At 40.2% G+C, this 19,645-nt stretch overlaps 1 protein-coding gene across 5 annotated transcripts in view; it reads left to right on the top strand.

The window, feature by feature from the left end:
• The first annotated feature begins 2,289 nt into the window (after positions 1 to 2,289).
• Positions 2,290 to 19,645, top strand: part of MEF2A (myocyte enhancer factor 2A) — a 135,475-nt gene continuing 118,119 nt past the window's right edge. The window contains exon 1 of one of the 5 annotated variants that reach the window (XM_081831569.1): positions 2,290 to 2,813. The gene's annotated coding sequence lies outside the window, so the exon portion shown is untranslated. Of the gene's footprint in view, positions 2,814 to 3,172; positions 3,461 to 19,645 lie in introns of those variants that run through there. The other 4 variants (XM_031041767.2, XM_031041768.2, XM_081831571.1 and 1 more) reach the window with 4 other exon arrangements.

The raw sequence follows: 19,645 nt of genomic DNA, 5'->3' as shown, positions 1-19,645 counted from the left end.
AGGCATTTTGGATCAACAAAGAATGAATCACAGTTCTTGTCTTCAAGGAGCTAATTCTCCAAAAGGGAGGAGGCAGACATACGTAAAGAAGCACTTCAACTAGGCACTATATTACGGAAACGCTCTTAGAGAAAATGATGCCTAAGTGGAGACTTAATGGTTATAAAGAGGGTTTACCGTGCTCACAGGAAGAAACAGCCTGGTGTGTGGAGAGAAACTTCTTAGATTTCTGAATGGCAGGAAGAGATGAGGGGCGACGCTGGCCAGGTGGTCAGGGATCGCTGCCTCCAAGAGAGCTTGGGCTTTATTCTTCAGATCAAGACATAATGAGAGAGCCCCTTTTTCATCCTTCCGGACACTTTGTAGTTTCACTACGGGACTGCCTCCTCCAAGGAGCCCTCCGTAATTTTCTTCCCTTCTTAGATACTCATCTTCTGTGCTTTTCTGGTGTCCTCAAAAACCTCTCTCTTGGTGATTAGCAGACTGGCTTGTGTTTTAAGGTGTATCTCTCCCGTGGCCTGCTGGCCCCTTTGAAGGAAAGGCGGCTCTTGCTCACTTCCATATCACAGTGCCTACTACAATGCTGAGTCCTTTCAATTCAGACATACCTGGATACCTGAGTGCGTTAAGGAGGCCAGAAAGAGTTGGAGGACTGAAAGATGATGCTTCTCAGAAGTTTCCTCCAAGCCAGTGACACACACAAGTGTTTTGCACATGGTCTATGCCAAGGTGAGCACTGGAAGTTGCTGAAGACATTGAACTTCAGACACATGCTTTTGAGACCTGAATAGAAGCTGCGACGATTTCCTAAAATTGGTTATTTTGATTGCAAATAATAGTGATTATGCTTTGCTAATGTATTTCCATGTGACTCGCTGATTTACACCAAGTTTTAATGTGTTTTCAAAACTTGCCTATAGTTCTTGCTGCTGGCTCTTCTGAAAACTGTTACTATGGGGCTCTGAGCAGAACTCAAGGTTTATTTTCCAGTGTCTGTGTGCTGCTTTTGTGTTGGGTTCTCCCCAGTACCTTGCCCCGTCCTTAAGAGAGGAAGCCCGCGAGCCTCCAGCTTCCTTTGTAACTTCCCAATTCGTTTGCCCAGCGTCTGCTCATCGGCTCACCCACCCCAATCACTTTGTTTCAGAGTGCTGCGGTACTGAGTTTCTCATCTTCCAATGAAAATAACCATTTGGCTTTCTGTTCATTGCATAGGCACCTCTAGGTGCAGATGTAGGCAGTGTGGCTGTAGAAACTCTTCAGAGGTCAGCAGGCTTCAGGATGCAAGGACCAACAATGGCTCACCTCCTGATGACCTTCGTCAACAAAACCAATAACCCCACAAAACAGAAGGGCAGTCCCAAGCACGTCTCCTTTGCACCTCTCTCAGAAAAGACAGTATGCAGGGTGGTTGGGAGTTCAAATCCTCAGTGCTCTCTCCTCTTAAACTGTGACCTCAAAGGGTCGCTTTAGCGCTCAGCTTCCCTTTCCTCTTCTGTAAAATGGGAATAGAAACTGAATCTACTTCATGGGGGGTGTTGTAAGGAATACACGAGCTAACACGTGCAAAATGTTCCGCACATAGTTTGGCGCTCAAGGCATACTATAGCTATGCCTATTAGTAATTCGCTATTATGAATACTGCAGAGTAGGAGGTTGTGTCTCCCCCGGGACGTAGGGCGCTCGGCTCGCCAGGCTGAAAGGGGTTGCCCACTCCAGGCCCCTGCAAGTCCTACTCTCTCCCGGCCCGGTCCGAGCCGCCGGGGCGCGCCAGGGACCGGAGTCCCATTGTGCTTGCTCAGTGAGGGTGACCGGGCTGCGGCCCAGTCGCGAGCACAGGTGCGGCCCTGACCACAATGAGGGCGTGGGCGCGTGCGTGGCGAGCAGAGGTCTGCGGCTGGGCGGGGGGGGGGGGGAGGCCCGGTGTGGTCTGAGGGCGGGGGTGCGGGGAGAAGGAGGCTGGCCGCGGCCCCAAGAGCTCGGCAGGAGGTGTCTGGGCCGGCCCGAAGGACTCCGCCTGGCACCGGACTCGGGGCGTCTGTCGAACTCGCGCCCCGGAGCCCCAGCCCCGCCCCCGGGCCCCGCCCCCCCGGGCCCCCGGTTGGCTGGAGCCGGCGGCCACGCGCGGCGATTTGCCACGCGCCGCGTCACTAAAGCCGCTCCCGGTCCCGGCCCCAGCGGGCTGGTCAGGGAGGAGGCGGCAGGGGGAGGCTGGGGCTGCAGGGCGCGACGCCGCCGGGCCGCCCCGCCCTGGGAGGCGCCTAGGCCCTCATCAAGTGACCAGTATCCCTTCCAGGAGAACACGGTCCTTCAGAGGGAAGGGAGCTCCAGCCTGTAGCCGCGGCGCCAAACCGCCGTCATCTCCTTCCTGTGCCGGGTGATCCGTCTCACCCACCCGGAAAAACATAGTCCGCCCCTCGCGTCCTTGTGGAGTAGCGTTTGTTTCCACTGTGACTCTCTTTGCCCGCATCTTCGTCTTTCCCATCCCAAGTACTTTAGGACCCACCGAAAGGATAAGCCAGCTCTGAACAGAAACCTCAAAGCAAAAGAGAGAGAAGGAGCCGAGTGGAAGGGAGGGAAAGGCGAGGCTGGCGGAGGGACACCGAGGACCGAAGCCGTAGTGCGCACGCGCGGCGGCAGGAACGAGTTCCGGTCTGGCCGGGGCCTGTCTCCTAAAAATAGCCCCGGTGTGGGGATCCGTGCGCGGATGTCCCGGCGAGTCCCGGGCTGAAGGAGGCGGCTCCGGGCGGCGCGGAGCGCTGGTGGCTGGCCCGGGCTGCAGCGTGTGTGCGCTCGCCAGCTGCGCCGGAGACACGGTGAGGGCCGCGTCGGCGGGGTTCGGTCCGCGGGGTCCGGTCCGCGGGGTCGACGGTGCCAGAGGGGGCGGCGTCTCGGCGAGGGGGCCGGGTAGGGGCTGGGGTCGCTGGGGCGGGGGGCGGCGCGGCCGAGGGGCGCCCGCGGGGCTCCGGGGACGGCAGGGCAGGGCGGCGTCCTGCTGGCAGGGGGCCGGAGTCCCAGGCGCGCGGCGACGGGGCGGGTGGGGTGCGGGGAGGCGGCGCGGGGTGGTCGCGCGGGGTTGGCGCTGAGGGGCGAGGCGCCCGCGGTGGTGGGGGCGGGGTGCCCCGAGGGCGGGCCCGGGGTCTGACCGGTGTCGCGGGCTGGCGGAGGGAGGCTCGCCGTGCGGGCTCCGCGCGAGGAGCCTCCCCGGGCGCGCACCGCGTTTGGGGCTGGGGGGCGGTGGTGGACGACGCCTCCTTGAAAGTTGAGGGAGTTCCCTGGGGGCCCGGAGCCTCTCCGGGGCGGAGCGCCCGAAGGCCCTTTCCTGCCTCCTGCTCTCCGCGCCCGGGTCTCCCTAAAGGATTGACCCCTCGTGCCGGGGGTGCTCTGCGCGGTGGTTGGACTTGAAGAAGTTCCCCCACTTCTGCTTTGGGAGAAGGTTGGTCGAAGCGGGCGGAACATTCAGGTCCGAACTCTCGGCGCGTGTGTGGAGATGTCAGTGGCCGGGTCGGTATTTGGGGTGGGCCGGGAGGTGGCCCGGGCTGGGGGCACCTGCGGGGTGCGGACGCCCTCCGGTGCAGGGAGACGTCGCGGGGAAGGAGGGGCTGCAGAGGGAACAGCTAGCTGCCCTGACATCCCGGTGGATCCCGGCTCTCAGGGAAGGTTTTATGAGGTACAAACTTTGCCATTTAGTTCGATATCCTCTATCTTTGAACCGCGAGGATTAAATTGGTAGGTGAGACAGTGCAAACAAGTTTCAAGGAGGTGAGCATCCCTGAATTAGAAAAACAATTCCCCCCCCCCCCCGCCGTGAAAATGTAACTATAAAAATGTTCTTCAGACTTGAAGTACGATTTCTGGGCTACGAAGCGAGCCCCCGGTCATGGTCCAGTAGGGAAACCGTGTGTAGATTAAAGAAGTGCAGCATAGTGTTGACCTGCATTTTAGTTTACAAGATTGGTATTGCAATTAGTGTGCTATTAGGCCTGCTGTGATGTGTTAACAATGGTATAAGTATTTTTAAACACATGTCTAAAATTTTTCAAGTTTTTTTTTAACACAGCATGTTTCCCCTGTGTCTTGTATCATCTTTTACTATATGAAGAGAAGGTTCTCCAAAGCCGTAATGAGGTGTACATTACACAAGAGTACTTTCCCTTTAAGAATCCAGCTGTGTTGTTTTGGCAACTGCCAAGTACTCCAGTTGTCAGTTTTAAAATCTGTTACCTTGGCAGTACTTGAACAGTCTGTGGAAAAGGTAAACAAAATAGCTTTAAAAAAAATTTTTTTTAAACACAAAAATGGCACTTACTTTAATATGAATTTATAAGGTGAGGATAAAATACCTATGTTGTGCTATTATGGCTTTTGTATGTACATTTTTGTTTTGGGTTTTTTTTTTTTTTCTGGTATATTTTTGGAGGGTTCAGTCTTTACTCTTATTTTTCCTATGAATGGCAGCTTTTGTTTTAGGAGAAAAGTTAAAAGTGTTTTCATTAAAGTGGATGCCAGTTTTAGTTAGACTTTATAACAAACATAAGGAACACATGTGTCCTCCAGAATAGTGAGATTACTTCTATATGATGATGCACTAATTGATTCTGGAATCACTTTTAATTCTCGTGAGCATTGTAAAAAGTTGTGGTAATAGTGTTATAATAAAACATGTGAAGAGCTAAAGCTAGTGATTTACTTTGCAGACCCAGTCTTTAACAGTTCTGTTGGAAGAGTGCTTCCAATAGAAACTTACTTGTTAAAACAGCGATGGTGAAGTAATAATGACTTTTCTAAACATAATTATTTGCATATCTATTTCATTTAATGCACATTATTGTTATATATAGAACCATGGTTATTCATATCAGAACAAAGTTGATAAAATTATGTTTAACTCTTTAAATTACTTCCCAGCAAAAGTTTAAAATGTTGAGGGAATGAAATGTAGGGGGTGTTCAGTGGAAGGAAAGTAGCTCCTAGGGGCGCAGAAATAATAATTGTAATGTCACTGTGTTGAATTATGGTTTGAGAATAATTTCCTTCCAAATTCTTAGAGTTTCTATGTTTCTTTAATTGGTATGTGTGTCAAAGATTGTTTTTTGTAAATGCAACCAGAAATAATCTTGAAATATATATTGAGTTGTTTCAAGTGGTGATGTTTTGTTTTTCAAAGCAATTGCATTATAGCTTTGTATTTTTCTTTTAGAATGTAATACAGGTTAATATTAATTTTATTAATATTCAAGCAATAGCAATGTCACTCATTAATTGGTTACCAAGAGAGAAATATCAGTGTATTTTGAGGTTGGTTAAGTAATTATGGAAGTGTTTTTTATTAGAACATGATTTTGAAGTTTGAAATATTTCAAACTTAAATGTTTCAGTAGATTTTTGCTCAGATTTAGGAGGAGGAAACTGTAAGCCAGTTTGTTTTCTTAGGGAAATAACATGCTTGTCAGTCAAGTTTTGGAAAGCTACCTTCCCCCCCCCCTTTGCTGCTTATAAGTCTGGCAGAGGAAATTTAGCCTAACATACAATGATGATGGTCTTGAATTTTCTGTGGGTATTTCCAGTTTCATATATTTTGCCTTTGAATCACACCATATTCCTTTTTTTTTTTCTTTTATGGAGACATGCTCCTGGTACATATGAATGCTACAAAGTCTAGCTGAAGTTTTTTTTTACTAGTGATAGAGCAATGAAAATACTGCTTTGTGGGTTCAAAATGATCAGTATTGCTTTTTTCCAGATTAGAAAGAAAATCTGTGAACATTCTTCGTAAATTGAGAAGTGAGTGCCTTCTAATGTTTAAGTAATAAGAGAGGTGTAAATATGGAAAATCAAATCAATCTTCCAGTTAGATAATCTCCTGCAAAAGAACACTTTGACAGGTCCTGCTGTGTTTGTAAGACTTTGTCATCGCATCTTGGTTCAGATCCCAGCTCTGCCACTTACGAAGTTATGAGACATCTATAAAATGGGAAGGAATTATACTACCTGCCCCATGGAATTGTTACTGTTAAATGAAATAATGGGTGTGAGAGTTCCTAGCACAGGCTAATGTACAAAAATGCATATTGCCTGATCTCCCTTTATCCCTTCCTCCGTATATCCATTCCTCTAAACATTCCCTTATTTCCTGTGAAGACTATATATGTACTCTGCCAGTACCTGAATGTTTAGTGTCTGTGACCAAAAGGACTTCTTATAATGTATAAATACAGGAGAATGCTCATATATTTTTTTGGGTGTAAAAATCCCAGCGCTTTAAATTCATTGTCACAATATATATACATAAAATGTTTATTTAGCTATATCAGGTTTTTGATCTGCAGTCATTGATTGTAACGTCCAACAGTCTCTCCAAATATTTAAAAAAGAAAAAATTAGAGTTAAATGTAAGTATTTTCCCTACTCCTCAGTGAAATAGGTCTTTTAGGAATTATCTGTGGGAGTTGTCTTCAACATACAGTATTTAAAATTTGAAGTTAGAAAAATATTTTTATTGCCTATCTGGAATAGGTATATTTTAAAAACAGCTTTTCTTTAGTGGGTAATCTTTAAGCTTTTATATGTCATTTTACTGCGTATGGAACTAAATGATTTTGTCTGTGTATGCTTTATCTGTGTAATCTGTAATGGACCCTGTGCCCAGTTTATTATAATAAAGAGTATAAACCCATTTATTAGTCTCATGCATAGCATATGTGTTGACACTTGTTTAATAAATACTATATTTTTATACAGATATTTGTTATTTACTGATTTGAATAATTGTATTTACTGAACTTAATTGATGTTTACTAAACTTAATATTTAATATTGAATTGTTTTAGTAATCAATGAAATCACAAGCTTATGAGTTAAGAAAAAATTAGCTGGTTTGTGAGGTGGATAGAATACCAAATATTTGAACATTGGTGTATGACAGCAGGTAATTTACTTCATCAGTTTAATAACTATTGATGCTGAAAGCCAGAGGAATTGTTAACCTGGGTGAAAAACAGACAGTTGATCAGACTTCTAATATCAACAAAGGCACATCTTTATGGTTGTCTTGCGTCAGTACTAATTTTATTTTCTTCCTTATACAAAAATATAAACTTTATGAATTTAAAAAAGAATTCAACCATCAATAATGTTGTATGTTTTTTTTTTTTAATTTTTTTTTTTTAAGACTTTATTTGCGAGAGAGACAATGAGAGACAGAGAGCATGAGACGGAGGAGGGTCAGAGGGAGAAGCAGACTCCCTGCTGAGCAGGGAGCCTGATGTGGGACTCCATCCCGGAACTCCAGGATCATGACCTGAGCCGAAGGCAGTCGCTTAACCAACTGAGCCACCCAGGCGCCCCAATAATGTTGTATGTTTTGAGAAATGTTTTGATAGTGGGTGGTAAATTTATGCTGCATAAGCTGGACCTTTTTACCAGGTTATTTTTGTTACAAGCAGCATGCTATACATGTTGACTTGGATTAGTTTGAGGTATGATTTGTGACTGTTGGAACAAAGGGAAACTCTTCATTTAACCTGGTAAAATAACTTGTAACTATTGGCTTAGTAAAACAAGGTGCTCTTGCCTTGACTAATACCATGTTTGCTTATCTCACCTCTTATCCCCTAGCAATTCACCTTTTACATGGAGCCTGGAATTATATTTCTAAAATTCACATGTAAATGTCATTCTTTTAAGGAAATATTTGAAGACATAAAATCAGTAGAGAGGCAGTAATTTAAGGGATAAGAAATTAGCCTCTAAAATCAAGATTGCCTAAGCTAGAATACCCACTCTAGCACTTTGTGTTCTTTGGCAGTTTCTCAATCTTCTTGAGTTTGGTGTATAAAATAGTGATTATAATATTATCTTTTTCATAGAGTTGTTGAGAGGATTAAATGAGATGTATGTTATAAACCCTTTAGCACAGTGCTTGGTACCTAAAATACAGTAATTTTTTCCCCCTACTATTACTATCACTGTTGCTTCTGCTATTGTCATTATTAGTCATGGTTCACTTTATATGATTCTATCTGATCTCTTCAGGCTCATTGTCAGCCATTACCCTTCAGTTTCTATGACCCAGTTAAGGCCAGCTGTTTGCTCTTCCCTGAAAATGCCATGTATTTTCAGGCTGATGGCTCCCACTTTTATTTTTTTAGCCCAGAATTTTCCTGAGCTTGATATCCACTTGGAAATCTAGTTGGAATCTCAAACATAATATTAGCCATATGACTGAAGTATAGCTATTTATTCCTCTCCCACAACCTTCTTCCTCTCTCCTACCCCCAAACTCTGCTGTCCTCACTGGCCCTTCTCCATCTCAATGAATGGGAGTACTCATGCCAAAACCTTAAAGATACCACTCTGGATTCTTTTTCTTTTCTCTCAGATCCAATCCATCCGAACATTCTCTTGTCCTTCAGAATTTATCTTCAGCCAGCCTACCACTCTTAGTCTTCACTGCCACCTCTTTATTTCAAGGCATTATCTCTCATATGAATTGCTGCAGTAGCTTCCTAACTGGGCTTGTTCTTTTCTTGCTCCTCAGAAGTTCACAGAGCAGCCCTAGGGATCATTTTAAGATCCTAAATCATGTTATTTCTCTGCCTAAAATCTTCCAGTGACTTCCCATTCCTCTTGAAATAAAGTCTGTACTACTTTCCATGGCCTGAATGGCCCTGAATAATCTTTCTGCTTCTCATTGTTCTTCTCATTTATTGTATGCCAACCACACAGTCCTCTTATTGTTCTTTAAACTTTCTGCGTCCTTTCCTATTTTAGGGTCTTTTGCACTTTTTGCACTGCCTGGTTGAGATGCTCTTCATAAGGCTGGTTGACCTAATCTTTTGGAACTTGACCCAGATCTCACTTTGTCACTCAGGCCATACTTTTAATGTTAGACCTCGTTAGTTACTCTCTTGTGCATCTTGTCTCCTTCAAGACAGTATAATTTGTACACATGTTATTTCTTTAGTTATAGCTTATTTATTGTCTTTTCCCATTACCTGAATGTAAACTCCATGAAGGCAGAGGCCTTGTCTATCTTGTTGATAACTGTCTCCCCAGGTATTAACCCTGACAGGCGGAAGACAGAAATACTTGAATTAGTGCTTTTGTATCTTTGTTCATGTTTTTGCCAGAGATTGGAATGCTCTTACCTTTAAGTTGTAGCTCAGGTGTCATGTATGATACCAATTTTAGTCTCTAGACAAAATTTGTCTCCCTTGCTCTTGATACAGACCCTATTTGAAGAGTAATTTCCTTTTTAGAATATTTAAGGGATTGTAGTTGATGTCATTTTCTTCAGCTACTCAGAGTTCCTGTGTCAAAGACTATTGTGTTCTTTTTTTTTTAAGATTTTATTTATTTATTTGACAGAGACACAGCGAGAGAAGGAACACAAGCAGGGGGAGTGGGAGAGGGACAAACAGGCTTCCCGCAGAGCAGGGAGCCCGATGCGGGGCTCGATCCCAGGACCCTGGGATCATGACCTGAGCCGAAGGCAGGTGCTTAACGACTGAGCCACCCAGGCGTCCAGATTATTGTGTTCTTTGTGTATGCTTAGTACCTACCAATCTATTATGGTGCATAGTGAATGCTCAGTAAATGTTGAATGGAAGATGTCCTAATCAACTAAAATACCCAAACCAAATCAGACTTTAAAAATTATAAAGGTACTTTTCAGACTATAAAATACTGTTTTAGGCATTTTCTGTACATATTAACATGTCATCAGCATTCTGGGTCAGGGCAGGAATGTCAGAGCTGTTTAGCCCAAGTGGCATTTCCTGAGATTCCATTTTGCCTTCTTTCTGGGGAGTGAGTGGCCATCTTGTCTGAGGGCTATATTTCCAGTTTGAAATGCATAGCCTAGTAAAAATAGTGTTAGAAATTATAATTAGTTCCTGGTTGTTCCTTATTAACCAACATTCCCTCTCTTCAGCTTATCCACGCTAGGAGGGTGTGCAATTTAACACAGTATATGTGAAATACAATATTAATTCAATTGTATTGCTAATGAAGATTTATCAAAGAGCTTTTGTGCCAAACATTAGGAACTTATCCACTATTTGTAATAGTGAAAATCATTCAACATTTTGCACAGCTGACTTGCAAATGGGCTTTTTAAAGATTTGGGGACTACTTTAGCAAAATGCTTATCTTAATGCTGAAAATCTTTTTCGTAATGGTGTTGAACTTAATTTGACATGGATTATGAAGGGAAAAGGAGAAAAGAATCTGGGAGTTAAGATTTTGTTTTTCACAAATGACTCTGTTCCCCAAAGTAACATTTCGGCATTGACAGGTTTTTTTGTTTTGTTTTGTTTTTGGAAAAAACTTACAGAAAAGTTATAGGAAAATACAGTGAACTCTCATATACTGGTCACCTAGATACGCTAATTGTTAATGTTTAGCACAATTGCTTTATCTTTTTTTGTATTTGCAGAGTGGCCCCAAAGTCTGAAAATAGATATTACTATTTTGTTTTATTTATAGTTTGAAGCTCCTTGATTACATCTTCTGGAGTATGCCAAAGATGCAAGTTTATTCAGTTAAAATCAGAGGCAAATTGTTTGAGGCAAAACATTCCAGGAATAGATGGAAATGCTGCATTAATGCACTGTGTACTTTGCTAACAATGAAACCACATATTAAGCATATTATATAATGTTATTGAACTTAATAACATTTATTGTAATAGCAGAATTCACTATTGGTCTCTTTTTCCTTCTTCCTACTTTTCTCCCCCTCTTTTCCCTTTTCTTCCTCTTCCTATTATGATTACTTTTATTATTGGACCATTTGAGAGTATATTGCACACATTATGATCCTTAACCCTTCAATGCTTCAGTTGGTATCGCCTAAGAACAAAGACATGTTCTTACATAACCACGGTATGATGGATTCAAGGAACTTAATATTGATACTGTGATTTAGTATATAGTTTATGTTGAAATTTCTTCAGTTGTGCCAATAATATCCTTTAGTAGCATTTTTTCTAATACAATATTATTTGTTACATTTTAGTTTTCCTGTCTTCTGTCTCCTTTATCTGAAACAGTCCTTCAACTTTTTTTCTTTTTCCTGACATTAATAGTACAGGCCCTTTGTTTTGTAGGATGTCCATCAGTTTTGGTTTGTCATATTGCTTCATTGTTGTTAGATTCAGGTTATGCATTTCTGGCAGGACAACCAAATACGTGATGATATACCCCTCAATGCATCACATCAGTTGGCAATATGATGTCAGTTTGACCCTTTGTTGGTGATGTTTACTTGGATTACTTAGTTAAGGTTTGCCTGCCAGTTTTCTCCATATAAAAGTTATCATTGTCCTTATTGTTATTACTGAATAATCTGTGGGGAGGCACTTTCAGACTGTGTAAATACTCTGTCCTCCCAGAAATGTTCACATAATCGTTTTAGCATTCATTGCTGATTCTTGCCTGAGTCCATTATTATACAGTGGTTCCAAAATGGTGTTTGTCTAGCTATTCTTTTGCATTTAATATTTGGTAATACATTGTAAAGAAGAGCTTTTACTTCTCATTTGCTTACTTAATATCAATATAAATTCATAGATTCTTTTTTATTAAGCAGGATTATACTTGATTACTATCAGTATTCATTTTGACGTTCCAAGTTAACTCCAGTTTGGTCAGTGAGAAATCCTTCAACTTATTGATGGTTTTGACATGTTTCTATCATGTTTGGAGCACTTCCTTACTTTTGGGACAAGATATTCCAGGCTCATCATCTGCTTTTCCTGCTGCTGTCCTAGAATCAGCCATTTCTACAAGGAGTTCTGGTTTCTCTTGTTCGGTAAGACTATTTAGAAACCAAGAACTGGGCAGTTGGTATGCTCCTTGATAGCGAACTCACATTGTTTTAGAGCCCTGGCAGCTGACCAACCTGAGAAATTTTGAGTTTATGCTGATTTCTCAGGCAATAGATTTCTCTTTACATTCCTGAAACTCCTTTTCCTTTGAAAGTGTTAATAATTTAAGTGATTCCTTTTACCTAATTTTTCTATTTAATTCTAAAATGCTTGGTTCTTCTTTTCCTAAACATATTATATGCTTCTTGGGAGTTAGGAATCCTGTTTTGTATCTCTTTGTATATTTAGTGAATGTGTTCCACAGTGCCTTGAACACAGTTGATACCCATGTGTTGCTTATAATATATAATTATAATAATGACTCAGTATTATCTTTATTACTCTTACAACATAATTAAATATTCTTATGTTTGTTATAACGTAGGTAATTTTGTGGAAACTTTTAAGTGAATTGGTGATTCATTTGTTCTATTTTTAATAACATTGCTATCCTAGAAGAAATGAAAAGCTTTAAAGTTTTTCAGTTTTAAAATTTTAAAAACTTAATTCCTTGAGATTAAAGTATGTAATTAAAGAACATCAAAATACCTAATGTTGGCATTGCTGTTTAATAGTGTTTTGTTCTTCAGCAGGTAATAACCTTTCTGGGCATCTCTTTAATTATAAAATGAGATGATATCTAGATCCTTTTAAACTCTGTGTTACATGCCTTATACCTATTTAACATTGAATTGTTTATGAACATAAAATTAAGTGCCACAAAGTATAGTGGAAAGAATATTGTGCACCTGGGCCAAGAGTTATCTTTGTAAGTATTGTGTTACTTTGGCAATTTATTTCACAGTTTGGTCTTTAGTATCTTATTAATTCAGTCCATTGGCCTTGGTAGTGAGGAATACAGTGAACAGGCTTGGCTTTCATAGTCAAATGGGAGTATGGACATATATGTGTTTATCATCCACTTTGCTACATGCTTGATGTGTACCATGCAGAGTGCTGTAGGAGCATTTAGAAGGGGTGATTAACCCAGTTTCAGGGAGGCCAGGAAAATTTATCCCAGAGAAGTGATACCTTTTGTTTAGGTTAAAGCCTCAAGAGGACTTAACCTTGTGAAGAGGGTGGGTAGTTTACCAGACCTGTGTTAAGGACAGGAGATAATACTTAGAGAGTTTGGATTGCTTGGAGAAACAGTACAGTATGGATGGATCAGGCAGTGTAAGAGAGGGCAGGTACCATAGGAGTAGTGAAAGATGAGGCTGAAGACAAAAATCAGAGCCAGATTTTGAAGAGCCCTTATAAGCTGTCTTAAGGAATTTGAACTTTATTCTAGGGAAAATCGAAGTGTCTAAGCCTGGGAGGAAATTAATTAAAAAGATAATACTGATTGCACTGTGGAGAATTCTTTGGAGAGAGTTAAAAGTGGTAGGCAGGAAGAATAATTAGGAGGGTGTTACAACAAATTAGTTAAAAGAGGTATGGTGGCTTGGACTACAGTGTAGGATGAGGATGGAAGAAATAGGTATTTGAGAGATATATAGGAGGTAGAATGAAAGGATTCAGGATGGAGGGCATATGGAAGGTGAAAGAGAAAGTTAAGAGTGATGACTAGGTTTATGGCTTGGACAACTGAGGGAGTGAATGGGTAGTTTACTGAAATAGGAACACAGGAGGAAGAGCAGGCTTGAGGGGATGAGTGTACTGGATGAGAGAGTGCCTGGAAGGATAAAGAGGTGTAGCCAGAAGTGGGAGACTTCCTGGTGATGACAAGGCCTTCGGATTTGGCTGTGGAAATGAAGGTATGAAGTGATCACGAAACAGGGAGGATTTGTATATATATCTATAAAAAAAGCCAAAGGATATGTCTGTTCTAAGGCAGAGGACCCTATTTTAAGGTGATCTTAAAGTTTTCATTGTTTGGTTTGGAAAACAGAAATGAAAAATTTCAAATACGGTATTCTTAGTAAGATTGTCTTATTAAACAAAACAAACCCCCACAACAATGAAAACTTTTTTAAAAACAAAGCAGAAGATTGTTGCCCCAGATAGCTAAAAATGTCCGTGCTTCTCAGTAGTGGCTAAAAATTATGAAACATAACTGGCATACAAAAATTAGAGTGAATAATGTAATGAATACTAGCAGGATGAATATAATGGATCTTTCTCAATCCTGTTGCCCTTTTGGGGCCCCTGGGTGGCTCAGTCGTTAAGCGTCTGCCTTCAGTTCAGGTCATGATCCCAGGGTCCTGGGATCGAGCCCCACGTCCCGCTCCTGGCTCAGCAGGGAGCCTGCTTCTCCCTCTGCCTCTCCCCCTGCTCGTGCTCTCTCTCTATCTCTGTATCTCTGTGTCTTGAATGAATAAATAAAATCTTTAAAAAAAAATCCTGTTGCCCTTTTTTCTGCAGAGGTAATCATTGTCTTAAATAAGGATTTACCTTTCCCATTCATTTTTTTTTTTTTAAGGCCATGTATCCATATATATTGCTAAACAACATATAGTGTTTTTCATGTTTTAAAGCTTTATAAAACGGTATCAAATTTACATATCCTTCTGCAGTTTACGTCTCAGGAAATAATCACATTGCAGCATTGATCTGTTCTTTCAGTATAATGAGTTGGTTATTAATGTTGGGACAAAATGATGCGATGTCATTGATGAATTTTGAATTGCCATGGGAATTACCATAACTTAGTAAATTTTTGTAAAAAGTAGACTAATCATTTTGTGGGGATTCCTTTTTTTTATACTTCACTTAAAAAAATGGGATTGCGGAATAGTGTTAGACAAAAGTTGCAAAAATAGTATAGATTGTTCCCCAATGTTGGACCACTGTGGTATAATAAAACCAGGAAATTAATATTAACATACTGTAAACTGAGTATCTTATTTGCGCTTCATCAGTTTTTTTCCTAATGACCTTTTTTTTTGGTTCTAGGATCCAGCCCCGGATCCCACATTGCATTTATTATTGTATAGTGTCCTCACATCTGTGATATTCATTCATTCTTTTCTTGTTCTTTTGACCTGGATGCTTTTGAGGAGTACTGGTCATTATTTTGTAGAATATCTTCCAGTTTGGATTTCTCTGATGCTTTTTTACGATTAATTTGGAATTTTACATTTTTGGCAATAACACCACTGAAGTAATGGTAGCATATCAAGAGATACGTTTTATATCAGGGGTACATGATGTCAGTATCTTATTACTGGTGATGTTAATCTTGAGTACTTAATTAAGGCGGTCTCTGCTGGTTTCTCCATTGTAAAGTCATAGTTTTTCTCTTTGAAAATGATAAATATTTTGGAGGTACTTTGAGAGTTTGTTAATTTCCTGTTTCTTCTCAAACTTTCACTTGTTTTTAGCATTCATGGGTGGAACTTAACCTGCAGCAATTCCAGATTTTCCCCAGTATATGATAGTAGAGTGTTCCTGTAAAACCTTCCAAAAGCTGAACTGGTGTAAAGAAGCCATCACCGTTAATTTATATGGAAAATTTTTGAGGTTTTTGACTAAAAAAATAACCTCTTTAGGCTTTTCTGATACCTTAGTACACATCACGTTAATGGATGCACACACTAAATTGAGATAAAGCACAGACGCTCACAAACAGAATTCAAAGCTGTGGCAGTTTGAGATTACACTGAGGTGCTGAGTGTAGTTCTCAGGGAAGGAGCTTGGTGGTGCTGCTCAGGGTGTGTGCTGCCTCTGTAATGGCTCATTGCAAAATAAAAGCTGAATGCTATTTGTGCCCCTTCCCTTCCCGCTCCCTCTTTTTGCCTTTTTTTCTTAAAAGCAAAAATCCTTTCCATATTTCTTTCAGTTAGAAAACAGATACTATTGTGGGTCTTTCATAAGAGTGAAGTTGCTTAATGTGAACTTTCAAAAAGTGGGGGATACCTGTATTACTGTAATAGTTACCTAATAGCAATTTTGTAGTTTTTTTGTTCCTTTCTCATTTACCAATTGAAATTCCTCTGTTTTGAAGAGATGTCATTTCTCTGTCATTTATTTATTCAGTTATTTATGTCAGTATAGATTCAAAGGTATTTTGTAGGTTATAATTTGATGCTATCGTTATTTATTTTATTGCTCAGATTATCCAGCTTTAACCATTGAAAGACGCTCCTGTTTGACTCTTGTGTCCTTTTGACATATCTTTGTCTTTTTTTCAAAACTTCCCTACTTTCTGGTACTACAGGAAACTCTAGGCTCATTTATATTTTACCTGTCCCAGCTCTGGAATTATCCTCTTTTCCAAAGAGCCCTGACTCCTTTTATTGGAAGATGACATTTAGAATCTGAGATCTGGGTGCTAGGTGTGCTCATTGCTATATGTCATTGTCTGCCTTTTTCAGCAGAGGTAAGAAATATATGCCTGAATAGTAATCCACACATACACTTCTGCAGTCAGTTCTGCTATGACACAGTACACATCTTCCTAAAAATCTAATGCTGTGCAAAGTCCTGCAATAAAAAGCACGGGGTTCATGGGAGTTAGGGGAATAATATTCAAAAGCTTTGTCAGTGACACATTAAAAAGAGGGACCTAATATATTTAAAGTAACAGCATAGTTTTAGACATGTTGAATGTTTAATACATAGTAAATATGGCACTTTACTGTGAAAAAGATAAGAAGTTTCCTTATGTGAGTGTTGGAGGGGTTGTGGCTTGTGAGTGATTATGAAGTGGTGGATAGACAGTTACTGAAATCAGATGAAAAAATAACACCAAATGTGGATGGATGTGGCTCATAACTCTTGTGGTAGACTATGGTAGCTTATTTTCATTTGAGTCAATTCTCTTGGATGCCTTGTAATTTATTCTGCATTTCTGTAATGATTTTATTTTTTCCATTTCTTTTTTGGATTCATTCACCTTTTACAATTTCTCTTTGTATTTTGTCCATTTTTGTTTTTAGTTTTTGAATTTCTGATTCAAAGTGGTTTGCATATCCTTAAATGCTTGTCTGAATATCTTTAATTCTATTTGGAGTATTGACTTACCTTTTTTTCTGCTTTGTTGTTGAGGTTGTTGGACGTTGTTTTTGGCAGGGGTTTTTCCTCAGTTGATATGTGTCAAATTCAGGTTCCTGATTTTCTGGATTTCACTTTTCTTTTGTTCATCTGTATGGTATTGGGGTGTCTTATGGTATTCCTGGTTTACTGGTGCTTCTTCTGTCAGTATAGAACAGTCCTGGTGTGTGGTTTTGGTTTTAGTGGCTGGAGAAGGGTTGTGAGACTTCCAAGTTGATAATTCTTTTTGGTCTTGCAAGACCCTAAATTTTACCCGTTTTCTTTTTCCCTTTGCTATTCAGTTGCGAAAGGGCACTCTTCCCTTCCTTTTGCCCGTTTTCTCCCCCAGAAGCTGTGTGTTTTCAAAGTTGTGCCCCTTTATGTGGCAGCTAGTGCCTTAAATGGCACCTGTTCCTTTAGATCACCAGAACTTTGAACTTTCTTACCTAGCGTCAGTGTTCTGATCTGCTCTGACACTTTTCCAGTATATTCAGGTTTTGGGGGGGTTTCATAGTTTTCATTGTTCTTGCAAATAACCCTGGCACTCCTTTGCTAGCCTCCTTGCTTCAAAGCCTGTGTTCAGGTAGGGATGGAGTGACAGCCTGAGAGATCAAGTGCTAGGATTTGGTGATTTTTCTGTTTTCACTCACAGTTGTTTTGCAGTATCAGCATTCTTTGTCTTCAAGGCTGTGCTGAAAGCATGGTTTTGTGTAGAATTTCCTTTTCCTTTCTTGTTTTTTCGTATGGTTTGGGGGAATATTTTTAGAGTTACTTAGATAAACCATCACCATTGTCCTCACTGAAGTCTCTACTTTTGGGGGAAGGGAGCAGGAATCTAGAATTATACTGTCAGTGCTATAAAGCCTTTAGTTAGGAAGAGACATATAGGCAGTCAGCTTTCATGGGTGAGCTTGGAGACTCCAGAAAATACCTTGTAGGAGAAATTAATTTAATTTAAATACTCTTACTTCATTCTTTTAGCATGCAAATGCAGTTTCTGAGTTATTGCAAGAAGTCTTAAGTGCTTTTTTTGTAAAGCAAAGTTATTCAAAGTTTTTTTTCTAGAATGTATATTGGAAATGCCTTGGTTTTATTATAACATGAATGAGTTATAGAACTGTATTTAGCCAAGGGCTTCTTGGTACTTGTTTATTCCAATGGCAATGTAGTATGTGAACTTTTTAGAAAAGGTAACTTTTAAACTTGGGAATTGATCTGATGTTAATTTCTTTGAAAATTGAACTACATATACCTCTTTTCATTCTTTTTCTACTCTCTTTTGGTTTTCTCCGTTTTACGATCTTGACAATTCTCTTTTGATTACAATAAATAGTAGGTGTGGCGTTATTCCTTGGCTACACATTCATTATTATGTTTAATAAGATGGCACTAAATCTGTTTACTGTAGCTAACGTTAATTGGTTCTGTCTTTTATGCTTTTTATCTGTCTTGTTAACATGAGAAATTTATTTAACATGAAGTTGGAATTATGTGTTGAAGTTCTTTATGCTTGGTTCTAGAATTTAGTTGTTTAAAATATTTAGTGCCTTAAACATTTCTTTCCCTAGAATTAACAAGTTTTTTGTCAGTGTTTCAGGTTGACTTGTTTAAACTAGTCACTGTACATTTTTTAAAATAAAAATACCAACCAGGTTTGAAAGGTGCATTGACTTTAAACATCAGAAATCTTTCATAATATAAATTAAAATTTTTTGCTATCAATGATATATCTTTGGAATTCTCTACCTCTTTCTAATGGTGTTTAAAAGTTAATCAGTACCTGTGCCTAGCTGTCTTTGGATCCTCATTTGTAAGCTTTCATTTCTGTTTTCATAGTTTCCAATAGTCTTAAATAATAACAGGCTGTTTTTATACACTTTCTTTTTATTGTCCTCCCATTTTTCTTTTGACTGGTAAATATGGTAGCCCCAAAGCAGTGTCCATGGCTCTGCTCCCTCACTCCCTCTTTTGAGCTATCCCTTATCTATTCTCAGTGCTTTAACTATTGTTTCTATATTATTGGTTCTGAAATAAAAACACCTATGAGATACAGCTCTTTGCTTCTAGGAGGTAATGGCTTAGGGAGGGTAAAATTCTTGTTAATTGCTGTGTTATACTAATTACCAAGTGATGTATAGATCTTAGACATAATGAATGGATTAGGGGAGCTCGGGGAAGGAGAATTCAGAAGTGATAAGGGAGCTGCTTCATGAAGGAATCGGTATTTGAGTTGAATGTCAAGTTTTATTGTCAGAGATGCAGAAGATATTTCATATAGAGAATATGGTTGGAGCATAGGAACTAAGACAGGAATGTGAGAGGTATGTAACCCACACAGTTGGGCTAGATTGGGGGGCTTTTCAGAGTGAAGTGGGAAAGAGAGCTTGAGGCCAGATTGTAGAGCACTTTGAATGTTGAGCAGTTTGGATTTTGTTCCTCAGGTAAGGAAGAGCTGTTGAAAGTTTTTAAGCTTGGAAGTGACCAGTGCCTTCCTTAATATGCCCATACAGGATAATGAAGATGGTGTGTATGTCCTTTCTTATTAAGAAAACTTAGTTCCTTAAAGGATACTCCTTAGAACCACTTTTTAAAAAGCACAGTGCTAGCTACTGGGTATTTACCCCAAAGATACAAAAGTAGGGATCCGAAGGGGTACGTGCACCCCGATGTTTATAGCAGCAATGTCCACAATAGCCAAACTGTGGAAAGAGCCAAGATGTCCATCGACAGATGAATGGATAAAGAAGATGTGGTATATATATACAATGGAATATTATGCAGCCATCAAAAGGAATGAGATCTTGC

This window comes from Leptonychotes weddellii, chromosome 9 (genome assembly GCF_054177405.1).
Source record: "Leptonychotes weddellii isolate Sample4059 chromosome 9, ASM5417740v2, whole genome shotgun sequence".
Lineage (NCBI taxonomy): Eukaryota > Metazoa > Chordata > Mammalia > Carnivora > Phocidae > Leptonychotes > Leptonychotes weddellii.
The sequence above is the reverse complement of the archived record's forward strand: the minus strand, read 5'-3'. Positions and strand labels throughout refer to the sequence as shown.